This window comes from Salmo salar, chromosome ssa19 (genome assembly GCF_905237065.1).
Source record: "Salmo salar chromosome ssa19, Ssal_v3.1, whole genome shotgun sequence".
NCBI lineage: Eukaryota > Metazoa > Chordata > Actinopteri > Salmoniformes > Salmonidae > Salmo > Salmo salar.
Genome location: NC_059460.1, coordinates 5,436,765 through 5,451,060, shown reverse-complemented (window position 1 = coordinate 5,451,060; position 14,296 = coordinate 5,436,765). Strand labels below are relative to the sequence as shown.

Sequence of the window (14,296 nt, the reverse complement as noted above, 5' to 3'; positions counted from 1 at the left end):
TGCTCATCCATATATTTTATACGTATATATTCTTATCTCATTCCTTTACTAGATTGTGTGTATTAGGTTTTGTTGTGGAATTTGTTAGATATTAGGTTTTGTTGTGGAATTGTTAGATATTACCTGTTAGATACTGCTGTACTGTCAGATCTAGAAGCATAAGCATTTCGCTACACTCGCAATAACATCTGCTAACCATGTGTATGACCAGTAAAATGTGATTTGATTTGAATAGTCTACCGTATCAAAAGCTTTGGCCAAGTCAATAAAAATAGCAGCACAACATTGCTTAGAATCAAGGGCAATGGTGACATCATTGAGGACCTTTAAGGTTGCAGTGACACATCCATAACCTGAGCGGAAACCAGATTGCGTACTGAGAGAATACTATAGATGTCAAGAAAGACAGTCAGTTGATTATTGACAAGTTTTTCAACACTTTTGATAAGCAGGGTAAAATAGAAATAGGCCTATGACAGTTAGGATCAGCTTGTTCTCCCCCTTTAAATAAAGGACGAACTGCCTTCCAAGCTGCCTTCCAAGCAATAGGAACCTCCCCAGAAAGGAGAGACAGGTTAAAAAGGTCAGAGATACGTAGGCTTGGCAATGATAGGGGCAGCAACCTTAAAGAACAAAGGGTCCAAACCCAGATGTTTTTTGGGGGTCAAGTTTAAGGAGCTCCTTTAGCACCTTGGACTCAGTGACTGCCTGCAGGGAGAAACTTTGTAGCGGGCCAGGGGAAAAAGAGGGAGAAGCGATGGGGATAGTCACATTAGAAGGGTCAGTCAGTCATGTATGTATATATTAATTTCATTTAAAGAAGTAAAGAAGTATTCTTTATCAATATTACAATGTTACAATATTACAATATTACAATGTTTCCAGATGTTTTTCAATGTATACATGTATATTGAAATGTTTTCTACGGTGAAGCAAGTTTCAAGCTGGTTGACACCTGCTCATCCACCTTGGACCGCAGGGACTCTGGTATGGAGTGAGATTTGTTTCTTTATTCTGTGTCTACCACGATCCGTGCATATATTCAACATAACTCACAAATAAAACTATGATCTGTGAATATATTAAAATGTTTTGTAAATAAAACAATCTGTAAAAATGTAAAGATATCTTCACCATAAATCACAAATAAATCCATGATCTGTAAATTTATTCAATATAGCTCACAAATAAATCCATGATCTGTATATGTATTCAACATAGCTCACAAATAAATCCATGATCTGTAAATGTATTCAACATAGCTCACAAATAAATCCATGATCTGTAAATGTATTCAACATAGCTCACAAATAAATCCATGATCTGTAAATGTACTCAACATAGCTCACAAATAAAACTCCAATTGAATAAATGTAGAATTATTGGTGAGCAAATGTTCAGAAATCCCTAACAATTACAACCGTGGAATATGCATTTGTACATCTAAAAACTGCTTGTGGATCTGAATTTCAGATGAACAAGTGTGGGGTGGCGGCCAAAGCAAGGTGCTGTAACTGCGGCAGACAACATAGTGCTGCGTTCGGGGGATGTATAGCACAGAAGCAGGTACAGAGATATTAGATCACAAACAAGGTAACGCATGCTGAAGCAGCACGGAGAGTTTGAAGTACAGAACCTGTGAGGAAATTGGTGCAGCGGGCCTCCAATGGAAGCGGGAGGTGAGGGAGTAGCACAAACTGGGGTCTCCACGAAATGTGAGAAAATAAAGGAAAGCCGCACCCTCTAAGAGCTCAGATGCAAAAATTTAATCACCAACGTTTCGACAGCGAAGCTGTCTTCATCAGGGTATCATCAAACACTGCGAGATGAGTCATTTATATAGTGTCAAGAGACACACAGGTGTTTGTAATCATGGCCAAGTATGGCCTAATATCATTGGTTAACTCAAATATTTAAAAAAAAAAAGGCATACAAAGAACATACAAAAAGACAAACAAATGGATAGCATACGATCATAGCATTTGTAGTCTAAAATGTATCTAACAAACAATTACAATGGCAAAATCACAATTATCACAAGAATTCAATATAGCAGTTAACTTTCCTTTATTTTCTAGTGTTCTACTCCGCTAGCCAGCACCTCGCCTTTAAAGGTGTGCGTTTCTTTTTTCTAGATTGTTCTGTTACCCAGTTAACAGCACCCTATCGACTAAAAAGCTCTAATACGATGCCGAATGATAATTATTTTCCTGACACTGGTCACAGACCTAAACAAGATTACTTTGAATATAGCCTAAAAGAGCGTGACAAAATCATTGTTTCGGAGTCCCTTTTTGACATGCCGGGAGGTAATTCTGACCTCTCGAAAGAACTGTTATATTTATCTAAGCGCCAGACGAGAACGCATTTACATATAGTCACTCTTAGTGATTACGTGCGTCAAGGCATTATTCCACGTGGACTCAGGTGGCAAAAAGAGCCATCATTGGGACAGCGCACAGATGATTTCTGTGAGCGCTGGTGTGCCATCCTGAACAAGTGCTCTATTGATTTAATGACATTAATTGTTGACCAGTTGAAAAAGGATTTTAGTGAAATGGATAATACGATTAAAGACAAACGCACAGCTCTACAAATAGCTGTTAATGATGATGGCATATTCAATGAACTGATGAAAACTAACCAAGCGCTCCAGGACAAGCTGTCTACAGAAATAAAGGAACTTAAAATCAAGAAATTCAACCAAGACAAAAAAGATAAGGCCGAGGATAAAGTCTACTTTTGGAGAAACCCTGACAAAGGAGGCCCTGCTCCTCTCCATGGCAGACGCAGGAGGGATGACACTTACTTTGATCCACACCTGTCTGACCAACACTCTACAACCAGCGCCACATCGGCTTCCAGTGGCAGTTTTTTATTCAACGAGAGACTGGGCCAACGGAGGGGCGCAGGTGGCCGCAGGCACGCGCATCGACGAGATGCCGCACCCGACGGGGTAAGAAGAAACGACTATCAGAGGCAGAGGAGACCGTTCACACGGTCCCAGAACCCACGGGACTGAGTGTCTTTAATTTATCAAGCAAGATATTGAGCCCTGCCCATGTCTCTTTGCTCAATAAAGGGTTATCTTTTGTGCCTACAACACAGTGTAACGATTTTGACGTTAAGGTAGACATGTTCAAGTTTTTTAGAAACATCCGTTTAAGGGAATACTTTAGCTCCCCTAATCCTGACACTTCTATTGAACCAGTAGGTTACTTACCTGTACGTACTCCGACTCCTTTTAGAAGCAAGAGTTATTTTGTACCTCCAGCCAATCGCAATCACTCTATCGAGACATATTGCAGACTTGTTGAAAAAGATGTTGCTCATCTCCTTAAGAATAAACAGGACTTCAAATCTTTCCATAATTTATCTAAGGATGAAAAACAAGCTTTGCTTGATTTACAATCCGATACGTCAGTCCTTATTCGTCCTGCTGATAAGGGTGGGTCGGTTGTACTCATGGATAGGACAGCTTATGTAAATGAGTGTCATAGACAACTGCTTGACAACACCTTTTACAAGAAACTCAGAAGTGACCCTACTTCCCAATTTCAGAATACTATCTTTACTGTCCTAGATGGTTATTTAAATTCTGGTCAGATAACTAAAAAGAATATGACTTTCTGGCCATTCAACACCCTAAAATTGCCACTTTCTATACTTTGCCGAAATTACACAAGAATGTTACAAACCCTCCAGGGCGCCCTATTGTAGCGGGCATTGATGCAGTAACGGCCCCTCTATCTACTTTTGTGGATTTTTTTATTAGACCACTTGCAGAACAGCTCCCCTCCTTTGTAAAGGACACCAGCAGTATGATCTCTATCATTGAATCTCTTGATCCTCTGCCTGAGAACACCTTGTTAGTTACTTTTGATGTTGAGTCGTTATACACAAATATTCCACATGAGGGCGGTATTGAAGCCATGGAACATTTTCTTCTGCAACGTGACCCTAATGAGCTACCTTCCAGTGCCTGCATTGTAACATTGGCTGAAATAGTACTCACACATAACTACTTCATGTTTCTAAATGATTTCTTTATTCAGACGAAGGGTACTGCTATGGGATCCCCCATGGCTCCTAACTATGCTAATTTGTATGTGGGTTACATGGAGAAACAATCCATTTTCAACCCTCTCAAAAATGTTTTCTTGCCTAACATCATTATTTGGAAACGGTATATTGACGATATTTTTGTTCTATGGAGGGGTGATGCAGAACTGCTCCAGGCGTTTTATGCTTTTCTTAACTCCTGTTCTTATCATTTGAGATTTACTATGCAATCTGATACACGTCAAATTAGTTTTCTTGATCTTCTGATCGTGTGTGAAGATAATGTTTTATACACTGATCTTTACAGGAAACCTACTGATCGTAACAGTTTGTTGAGGGCTGATAGTTGTCACCCACTGCCCTTGAAAAATAGTTTGCCCTACAGCCAATTCTGTCGAATCAAAAGAATTTGTATTAAACAATCAGATTTCGACAGAAATATGGCTGAGACTCAGGATAAGTTCAAGGAGAGGGGGTACAACAATGATCAGATTAATATTGCCATTGAGAAAATTCAAAACAAAACGAGACATGACCTTTTTCAAGGTCAGTCTCGCAAAAAGACGCATTCTTGCGTTCTCACTACCCGCTATTCAAAGTGCTCTGAACAAATTAAAGGAATCGTTCACAAACATTGGCACATTCTGAAATATGATGATAGTCTCGTTAATGTGTTTTCTGATCTTCCCCTGGTCGTATTCTCGCGGGAAGAAATCTCAGAGACCAATTGGTACACTCTGATTTACCACCCCAAGATATTCCTGAACAACGTCTATTTGCGCCCATACTGGATGGAAATTACAAGTGTAATGGCTGTGCTCAATGTAATGGCACTTATAAATGTAGATCCTTCAAACACCCCCAAACAGGGAAATCTATCCCAATTAAAGGTGTTATTACGTGTTCCACTAAGGCAGTTATTTATCTTATAACTTGTCCTTGTGGTAAAAATTATGTGGGTAAAACAAAGCGTGAATTAAAAGTACGTATCTCAGAGCATCGTAGCACCATTAGGTGCAAAAACTTAACTTACCCAGTTGCGGCCCACTTTTTGGAAGCAAACCATCCGATTTCGTCTCTGCGTTATATTGGTATTGAACATGTCACCCTCCCGAGGAGAGGGGGTGACCTTGATAATTTATTGTTGAAACGAGAGGCTGCCTGGATCTTTAATTTAAAGACCCTTGCTCCCTTCGGTCTCAACATAGACTTTGATCTGAAGCCATTCTTGTGATAATTGTGATTTTGCCATTGTAATTGTTTGTTAGATACATTTTAGACTACAAATGCTATGATCGTATGCTATCCATTTGTTTGTCTTTTTGTATGTTCTTTGTATGCCTTTTTTTTTTAAATATTTGAGTTAACCAATGATATTAGGCCATACTTGGCCATGATTACAAACACCTGTGTGTCTCTTGACACTATATAAATGACTCATCTCGCAGTGTTTGATGATACCCTGATGAAGACAGCTTCGCTGTCGAAACGTTGGTGATTAAATTTTTGCATCTGAGCTCTTAGAGGGTGCGGCTTTCCTTTTATTTTCTAGTGTTCTACTCCGCTAGCAAGCACCTCGCCTTTAAAGGTGTGCGTTTCTTTTTTCTAAAGAGTCTCCACGAAATGTGACCATCAGTGTGCGGTCATAAAATAATTGTTGACGGTGAACAGGGTTGACTTCTTGGCGTTCATGTGTTGTGTGATGAATGTAAGTGATCAGGTTAAGAAAAAGTCTGCATGCATAGATGTGGTGGTACTCGCGGCCAAAGATTTCCTGGGAATTACAGAGGCAACTGGAGTAAGGATGCAATAGATGTTGAATCAGCCAAGAGATGATGGGTTGGAAAAATCTATTTAGTATGGTTGTTGCAGTCCTTCAATGGAATGCTAGAAGCTTAATAGCTAGCAGGCAGGAGTTTAAGAAGTTTGTATATGACATGGATGTAGTGCCAGATGTAGTGTGTGTCCAAGAGACATGGCTCAAACCTCAACTGTAGTTTGTAATTCCAGGATTCAGTTCGGTACGGTGTGATAGAATGGATGGGTCGGGTGGGGTTGTGTTATGTGCGTTAAAGAGGGGATGGTGTTCAGAGTTTTAGCGATACAGGAATTGGAATGTGTGGGGACAGAAATATGTAGGAATAAAGGAAACATTTTAACAGTTAATTTCTATTACCCCTGCAAACTTCTCATGTTAGAAGGGATTGGTAGGACGTTAATAAATCTTCTTCGGGATCGGTGTCCCTTCCACGGGAAGGTTGAGCTAACGTAGGCTAATGCAAGTACATTTCCCAGGGCATAGACATATCTGATATTGGCAGAAAGCTTAAATTCTTGTTAATCTAACTGCCGTTCCAATTTACAGTAGCTATTACAGTAAAATAATACCATGCTATTGTTTGAGGAGAGTGCACAATTTTGAACATGAAAAGTTATTAATAAACAAATTAGGCACATTTGGGCAGTCTTGATACAAAATTTTGAACAGAAATACAATGGTTCATTGGATCAGTCTAAAACTTTGCACATACAGACGCCATCTAGTGGCCAAAATCTAAATTGCACTTGGGCTGGAATAATACATTATGGCCTTTCTCTTGCATTTCAAAGATGATGGTACAACATTTTTTAGAAAAGAACGGTTGTTTATTGCTTTGTATTATCTTTTACCAGATCTATTGTGTTATATTCTAATACATTCCTTTTAAATTTCCATAAACTTCAAAGTGTTTCCTTTCAAATGGCACCAAGAATATGCATATTCTTGCTTCAGCGCCTGAGCTACAGGCAGAGAGATTTGGGTATGTCATTTTAGGTGAAAATTGAAAAAAAGGGGATAATCATTAACATGGTGTGGTGATTTTAATGCCCATAATTAAATCTGGGGAAGTAAATTCAAAAATACCAATCGGGCAGAGTTACAACCCAGGCAGCAGTAAAAACTGTTAGAATACCCGCCCACAAGACCATTAAGCGCAAACGGTGGTCGTAGATATAATAACACATAACCTACTTCAAAACAACTTGTGTACCAGTGATAAGCTGTTATCCATGATATGACATATAATCACACCGTAGGCTATTTACCATAGTAAAAGTTTGATGTGAAACTCTTAACTTCTATGGGCTACTCAACAGCCAGTGTAATCCCGTGGCGCGATATTCAAATACCTCAAAAATGCAAAAACTTCAATTTTTCAAACATATGACTATTTTACACCATTTTAAAGACAAGACTCTCGTTAATCTAACCACACTGTCCGATTTCAAAAAGGCTTTACAACGAAAGCAAAACATTAGATTATGTCAGCAGAGTACCCAGCCAGAAATAATCAGAAACCAGGTTTCCACCATGCACATTCCTCCCGAATATGCCGATTTGGCAATCGCCTTCTGTAAAAGGAAGGCGACTCAATTACCACCCCATCGACCGGGGGATTGTGCGATAAATCTCCTGGAGGGTGCTACACTTCCCAGGAGTCACGTGTATCCTCTGTCACAGGAGGAGACGGCGGCTATGGAAACATATGTCTCTGAATCTCTGGGACAAGGATACATTCGGCCCTCCATTTCACCTGTCTCCTCGAGCTTCTTTTTTGTGAAGAAGAAGGATGGAGGTTTACGCCCGTGCATTGACTATTGAGGTTTGAACCAGATTACTGTGAAATACAGTTACCCGCTACCTCTGATCGCCAGTATGACAGAGTCATTGCTCGGGGCACGCTTCTTCACAAAATTGGACCTCAGGAGCGCATACAACCTGGTGCGTATCAGGGGAGGGGATGAGTGGAAGACGGCATTTAGCACTACATCTGGGCACTATGAGTACCTCGTCATGCCGTATGGGTTAATGAATGCTCCATCCGTCTTCCAATCATTTGTGGATGAGATCTTCAGGGACCTGCACGGGCGGGGTGTAGTGGTGTATATAGATGATATTCTCATATACTCCACCACCCGCGCTGAGCATGTGTCCCTTGTGCGTACGGTGCTTGGTCGACTGTTGGAGCATGACCTTTATGTCAAGGCGGAGAAATGTCTGTTCTTTCAACAGTCCGTCTCCTTCCTTGGGTACCGTTTGTCCGCGTCAGGGGTGGAGATGGAGACTGACCGCATTTCAGCCGTGCGTAATTGGCCGACTCCAACCACAGTAAAGGAGGTGCAGCGGTTTTTAGGGTTTGCCAACTACTACCGGAGGTTTATCCGGGGCTTTGGCCAGGTGGCGGCTCCCATTACCTCCTTACTGAAGGGGGGACCGGTGCGGTTGCGGTGGTCGGCTGAGGCGGACAGAGCTTTTGGTAACCTGAAGGCTCTGTTTACCACGGCTCCAGTGCTGGCGCATCCTGATCCCTCCTTAGCGTTCATAGTTGAGGTGGATGCATCCGAGGCTGGAATAGGGGCTGTGCTATCTCAGCGCTCGGGTAACCCACCAAAACTCCGCCCCTGTGCTTTCTTTTCGAAGAGGCTCAGCCCGGCGGAGCGAAACTATGACGTGGGGGATATGGAGTTGTTAGCTGTTGTCGGGGCTCTGAAAGCGTGGAGACATTGGCTTGAGGGGGCTAGACACCCTTTCCTGATTTGGACTGACCACCGAAATCTGGAGTATATTCGGGCAGCGAGGAGACTGAACCCTCGCCAGGCTAGGTGGGCTATGTTTTTCACACGCTTCTCTTTCACTCTTTCCTATAAACCAGGTTCCCAGAACGTCAAGGCAGACGCACTGTCCCGGCTGTATGATACAGAGGAGCGGTCCACAGAGCCCACTCCCATAATTCCAGCCTCATGCCTGGTGGCACCGGTGGTATGGGAGGTGGACGCGGACATCGAACGGGCGTCACGTGCAGAACCCACTCCCTCCCAGTGTCCCGTTGGGCGCGTGTACGTGCCGTTTGATGTTCGCGATCGTTTGATCTGTTGGGCCAACATATCACCCTCCTCTGGTCATCCTGGTATAGGTCGGACGGTGCACTGCCTTACGGGGAAGTACTGGTGGCCCACGTTAGCCAAGGACGTGAGGGTTTATGTCTCCTCCTGTTCGGTATGAGCACAGTGCAAGGCACCTAGACATCTGCCCAGAGGGAAATTACAACCCCTTCCCATTCCGCAACGACCATGGTCACACCTATCGGTGGATTTCGTGACGGATCTTCCCCCGTCACGGGGTAACACCACGATCCTGGTCGTTGTGGATCGGTTTTCTAAGTCCTGCCATCTCCTTCCTTTGCCCGGTCTCCCTACGGCCCTACAAACTGCGGAGGCCCTATTCACCCATGTATTCCGGCACTACGGGGTGCCTGAGGATATAGTCTCTGATCGGGGTCCCCAATTTACGTCTAGAGTCTGGAGGGCGTTTATGGAACGCCTGGGGGTCTCGGTCAGTCTTACCTCAGGGTTCCACCCCGAGAGTAACGGGCAGGTGGAAAGAGTCAACCAAGAGGTGGGTAGGTTTCTGCGGTCCTATTGCCAGGACCGGCCGGGAGAGTGGGCATCATTTATCCCTTGGGCGGAGATGGCCCAAAATTCCCTACGCCACTCTTCCACTAACCTTACCCCTTTTCAGTGTGTGCTAGGGTATCAGCCGGTCCTGGCACCATGGCATCAGAGCCAGATCGAGGCTCCTGCGGTGGATGAATGGTTTCGGCACTCGGAGGAGACATGGAACGCTGCCCATGTACGTCTTCAACGAGCCATCAGGCGGCAAAAGGCGAGTGCCGACAGCCACCGCAGTGAGGCCCCGGTTTATGCACCGGGGGATCGGGTCTGGCTCTCGACCCGAAACCTGCCCCTTCACCTGTCCTGCCGGAAGCTGGGTCCGCGGTTTGTGGGGCCATTTAAAGCCATGAGGAGATTTAACGAGGTTTGTTATAGGTTACAACTTCCCCCTGATTATCATATTAACCCCTCGTTCCATGTGTCTCTCCTCAGGCCGGTGGTGACTGGTCCGCTCCAGCAGTCGGAGGTACGGGAGGTTCCTCCGCCCCCTCTGGACATCGAGGGGGCTCCGGCATATACCGTACGAGCCATTATGGACTCCAGACGTCGGGCGAGGGGCCTTCAGTACCTTGTGGAGTGGGAGGGGTATGGCCCGGAGGAGCGAAGCTGGGTACCGGCGGAAGACATCCTGGATCCGTCGTTAATCCAAGATTTTCACCGCTTCCGTCCGGATCGCCCTGCTCCCCGTCCTCCGGGTCGTCCCCGAGGCCGGTGTCGGCGCGCTGCTGGAGCCGCGCGTCAGGGGGGGGTACTGTCACGACTCCCGCCGAAGTCGACCCCTCTCCTTGTTCGGGCGGCGTTCGGCGGTCGACGTCACCGGCTTACTAGTTGCCACCGATCGATGTTTCACTGTTCGTTTGGTTTTGTCTTTATTGTGTACACCTGTTTTGATTTTCCCTAATTATGTTCATTATTTAAACCTTTGCATTTCCTGTTTGTCTTGTCGGTGATTGTGTTTCTGTTTTGTGTAGTTGGAGGTGTTTCTCCAAACTATGTATTTTGATGAGAAGATTGATTGATAATTTTAGTAAACACATTTGTTAACCTTTATCCCTGTGTCCTGCGTTTAACTCCTCCACTTCTCTAAGAAAACCATTACAAGATGTTGGTTCTTAACTTGATCACTCTTTTGTCACAGAGAATTTTCCTGATGCATCAGGAAGTTCAAATGAGCCTCGTAAGTGGCTGAAAATGAGCAGTCTCTTTCTCTCCATGCGTGGGCTGTCGAGTCATTGGGATTAGGGCATGCTATAAAAAATGTTCTCTTGCTCACTCAAACGCTAGGCCTAGGTCATATTACTTCAACATTCAAATGTACAAAAATGTATCTGAAATGCAGCCATATACATCAACAACCAGCGTTTTATATCGCTTAATTACACAAGATAGATATTGGGTCTCCACTAGGCAATGACATACAAGTTCCCAGTGTATCCTAAGGTTACAAATAAACTCAAAATTAAGTTTAATCGTGGCCTGGGGTGGTCTAGCTGTTAGGGCAGCTGCCTTCAGCGCATAAATATAGCTCTACCATGTTGGAGCCATGTTGGCGTGGGTTCAATGCCCGCCCATCCTGGGTGGATTTTTATTTTGTCTAACTTTATTGCGACAAATTCATTCTAATAAATAATAATTGCCCAATCAGTTTGAATGTAGGCGGGGCGCGTGATGTCACCGCGTAACTAAAAGCTCCACTGTTTCTTTGCAGGTCAAGGATTGTCCTGACTTTGAAGAATGCCTGAATTGCTTCGCCTTTGCTTTTCTGGTTGGCTGGCAAGTTTCATCATCCAAGTATTTCAGATCTAGAGGAGTGCATGTTTTTCATCATGGCATGGACCGTGGCTATACGTTGACACATGAGAATTATTAGAATATGGCAAATATTATCAACTTATTGTATACGCTGGCTTTCGTGGGCTACCTGTGACATGAAACAGATAGGTGGGAGGGCTTACAGGTTGTCTGCAATTTATTAATGCGCAATTTGCCTAAATGGGTAATGCAAACACTTCAGCCATGACATCTTTATTCGACACGGTATGTTTTGATCAACACAAGATAGTTAAATTGAAATTCACCCTAGCAGGCAATTGTCACATCTATTTTCTATGCAAACTTACTAAATGTCAACAAAGAATCATGAAACAAGTTAATGGAAACATAGCTAATATCAACCAGAGGGCGAACATACTATATCTTGCAAGACTTTGGTTACAATCATCTTTTAGGGAGTGGTAATGAGGTGACCAATAATGGTTACAACTGAGAACAGCTGTGTGGGTGAATTTAGCGCGGATTGATAGTTTAACGAGACATCATCTGGCGATAACAAGGATGGGGAAGGCAGAATTTGTAGGCTGAATGTCAAAATTGGCATGTTCAATCCCATGAATCCATCGCCAGGGAGGCTATCCCATAACACATTGAGGTGCAGCAAAAATGTTGAAAATAATCGGAATAAATGGGGACAGAAGTCACCGGGTTGTATAAGATTTTTCAGAAGAAAAAGGAATAACTTTGCAAAATCTAAGTACTGTAACGTTTATTTATTTAACAAATTATGTTAATGTTCAAATTACTTTCATATGAATTGTGAATTCAGATGTTTATCAGCCCATTGCCTGGCTAGCTAACACGTCATACGCAATAGCTAGCTAGCAGGCGATCTCATCCTGCTTATTGGCTGTTTAGAGATGAACAACTCATCTAACTAATCGTAGATTCCGCAATGTGTCAATTGTAAAGACCCAGACAGTTTTTCAATCATGAATTGGTAAACTTGCTAGCCAGCTAAAGACATGTAGCAAATATTTTTTTCCTTTTGTTTAAAGGGACTAAAGTGGACACCTGATCGCGTTTCACTCCATTACATTGGCTTGGCAGGACAAAACAGTCAAGCCCGACATGTTTGGAGGTAAGACATTTTAACAACATCTGATGAAAAACATAGGAAATGCAGCCAGCTGTGTTGTTCAATCTAAGCTTGCTAGCTAGCCAAGTTACTTGTACATTCTGTTGATGAGTCTGTTTTGCTAGCTAGCTTCATGCAGTGTCTGTTTACCTAGCTAACTTTATTTTGCCACTTTCCCTTCCCCTATTGTTTTGCACAATTGGGGTTGGTGTTACTTGATAAAATTAGACGCTAAGTTATTCTACTCTTACGGTAAACAGCTTGACCAATCTCAAAAATATACATAACTGTTAACAAAACAATTGAACATTAATATAGGTAGTTGTGGCTTCAGCAACTTCAACCAGCACTGAAATTTGAGGGATGAGGTTCATTTCTCCCCTGGTCTCCGCTTGTTCCAGGTTGAAGGACATTCCTCCTAGACACCCTGCAGATGTAAAGAACTTGTTGCGAACCTCCCGGCCACCAGGATAATCACCATATCCCAGAATATTATTCAGGAGTGTGCAACATCACAATGTTAGATAGAAATAGAATCACTTATGTTATTCTTTATTATGCAGATATGTCAGGACAACCTAACTTATTACGCTCATTCTCAAATACAGATGTGATTTCTATCCCAGTGGATTGCACTGTACGCAAGTCTCCAATTTAGACCACAATTAGTTGAATTGGGTGTTAGTGAAGGGCTGGAACATAAACCTGTAAACTCCTGTGCTGTGCTTGTCAAAACTAAATTTGCCCTCATGTACTGAACAAGTTTATGAATGTTGGAGGTTAATCTCCTTGATGTCCTTCACCTGGAAATGACTTATTTTGTACATTGGACTGTGTTTTAAGGACTCATGCAAAAGTATAGGAAATTCAATAAAATGTTTAACATTTATTCAAAATTACAAGTGTTGAAGTCGCCACATGTTTCTGGTTTTGAGTCTTGAGCATCTGGTGACTGCAAGGAGAAATGCATTAATATATTATAGTATTCACTTAATTGAATATATATATATTCCTGTTTGATATGCATTTATAGAATTACAATGGACATGTCACCCTTTATCACATGCCAGTATTTGTTTTGTATCCAATGCATTTAACTTACCGTAATTTCCGGACTATTAAGCCCACCTGAATATAAGCTGCACCCACTGAATAAAAAAAAATATATTATTTTGAACATAAATAAGCCGCACATGTCTATAAGCCGCAGGAGCCTACCGGTACATTGAAACAAATGAACTTTACACAGGCTTTAACGAAACACGGCTTGTAACAAAAATAAATAGGCTTTAACGAAACACGGCTTGTAACAAAAAATAAAAAATTTGCAGTAAGCTTTAGTTGTCTTTTTGCACTGAGTCAATTCCTCACGCTGCTGTTTCCAATGTCTTATCATCGACTCATTATTAAGACCAAGCTCCCGTGCAGCAGCTCTATTTCCTTTTCCAACAGCCAGATCAATCGCCTTCAACTTGAAAGCTGCATCCTACGCATTTCTCCGTGTCTTTGCCATGATGAGGGTGACAAAATGACTACCGTAATCAGAATGATGGGAAGTTTGAGAGCGCTCGATTTAATCTAAACAGTAAACAAAAAAGTAGTTTGACCTTAACCCGTTCGGCAATTTCATTGGTCTAATGAAAGCTTCATGCCGCCAAAAAACTGAGCACGTCACAGAATGTGTTTTTTTGGAGAAAAAAAAATTGAAAGCGGGAAAAATCCATATATTAGCCGCGTCATTGTTTAAGCCGCAAGGTTCAAAGCCTGGGAAAAAAGTTGCAGCTTATAGTCCGGAATTTACGGTACATTATGATGAAGTAGCCTAGGCGT

The 14,296-nt window shown here is 42.6% G+C and overlaps 1 long non-coding RNA gene across 2 annotated transcripts; it reads left to right on the top strand.

Moving 5' to 3' along the window:
• The first annotated feature begins 11,845 nt into the window (after window positions 1-11,845).
• Window positions 11,846-13,606, top strand: LOC106578345 (uncharacterized). Of its 2 annotated transcripts, none has more exons than XR_001322423.2 (3): window positions 11,846-11,983; window positions 12,387-12,469; window positions 12,868-13,606. It is a non-coding gene; the product is annotated as an uncharacterized lncRNA (long non-coding RNA). The 2 variants fall into 2 exon arrangements; XR_001322424.2 differs by lacking the exon at window positions 11,846-11,983 and adding an exon at window positions 11,990-12,085.
• The last annotated feature ends 690 nt before the right edge of the window (window positions 13,607-14,296 follow it).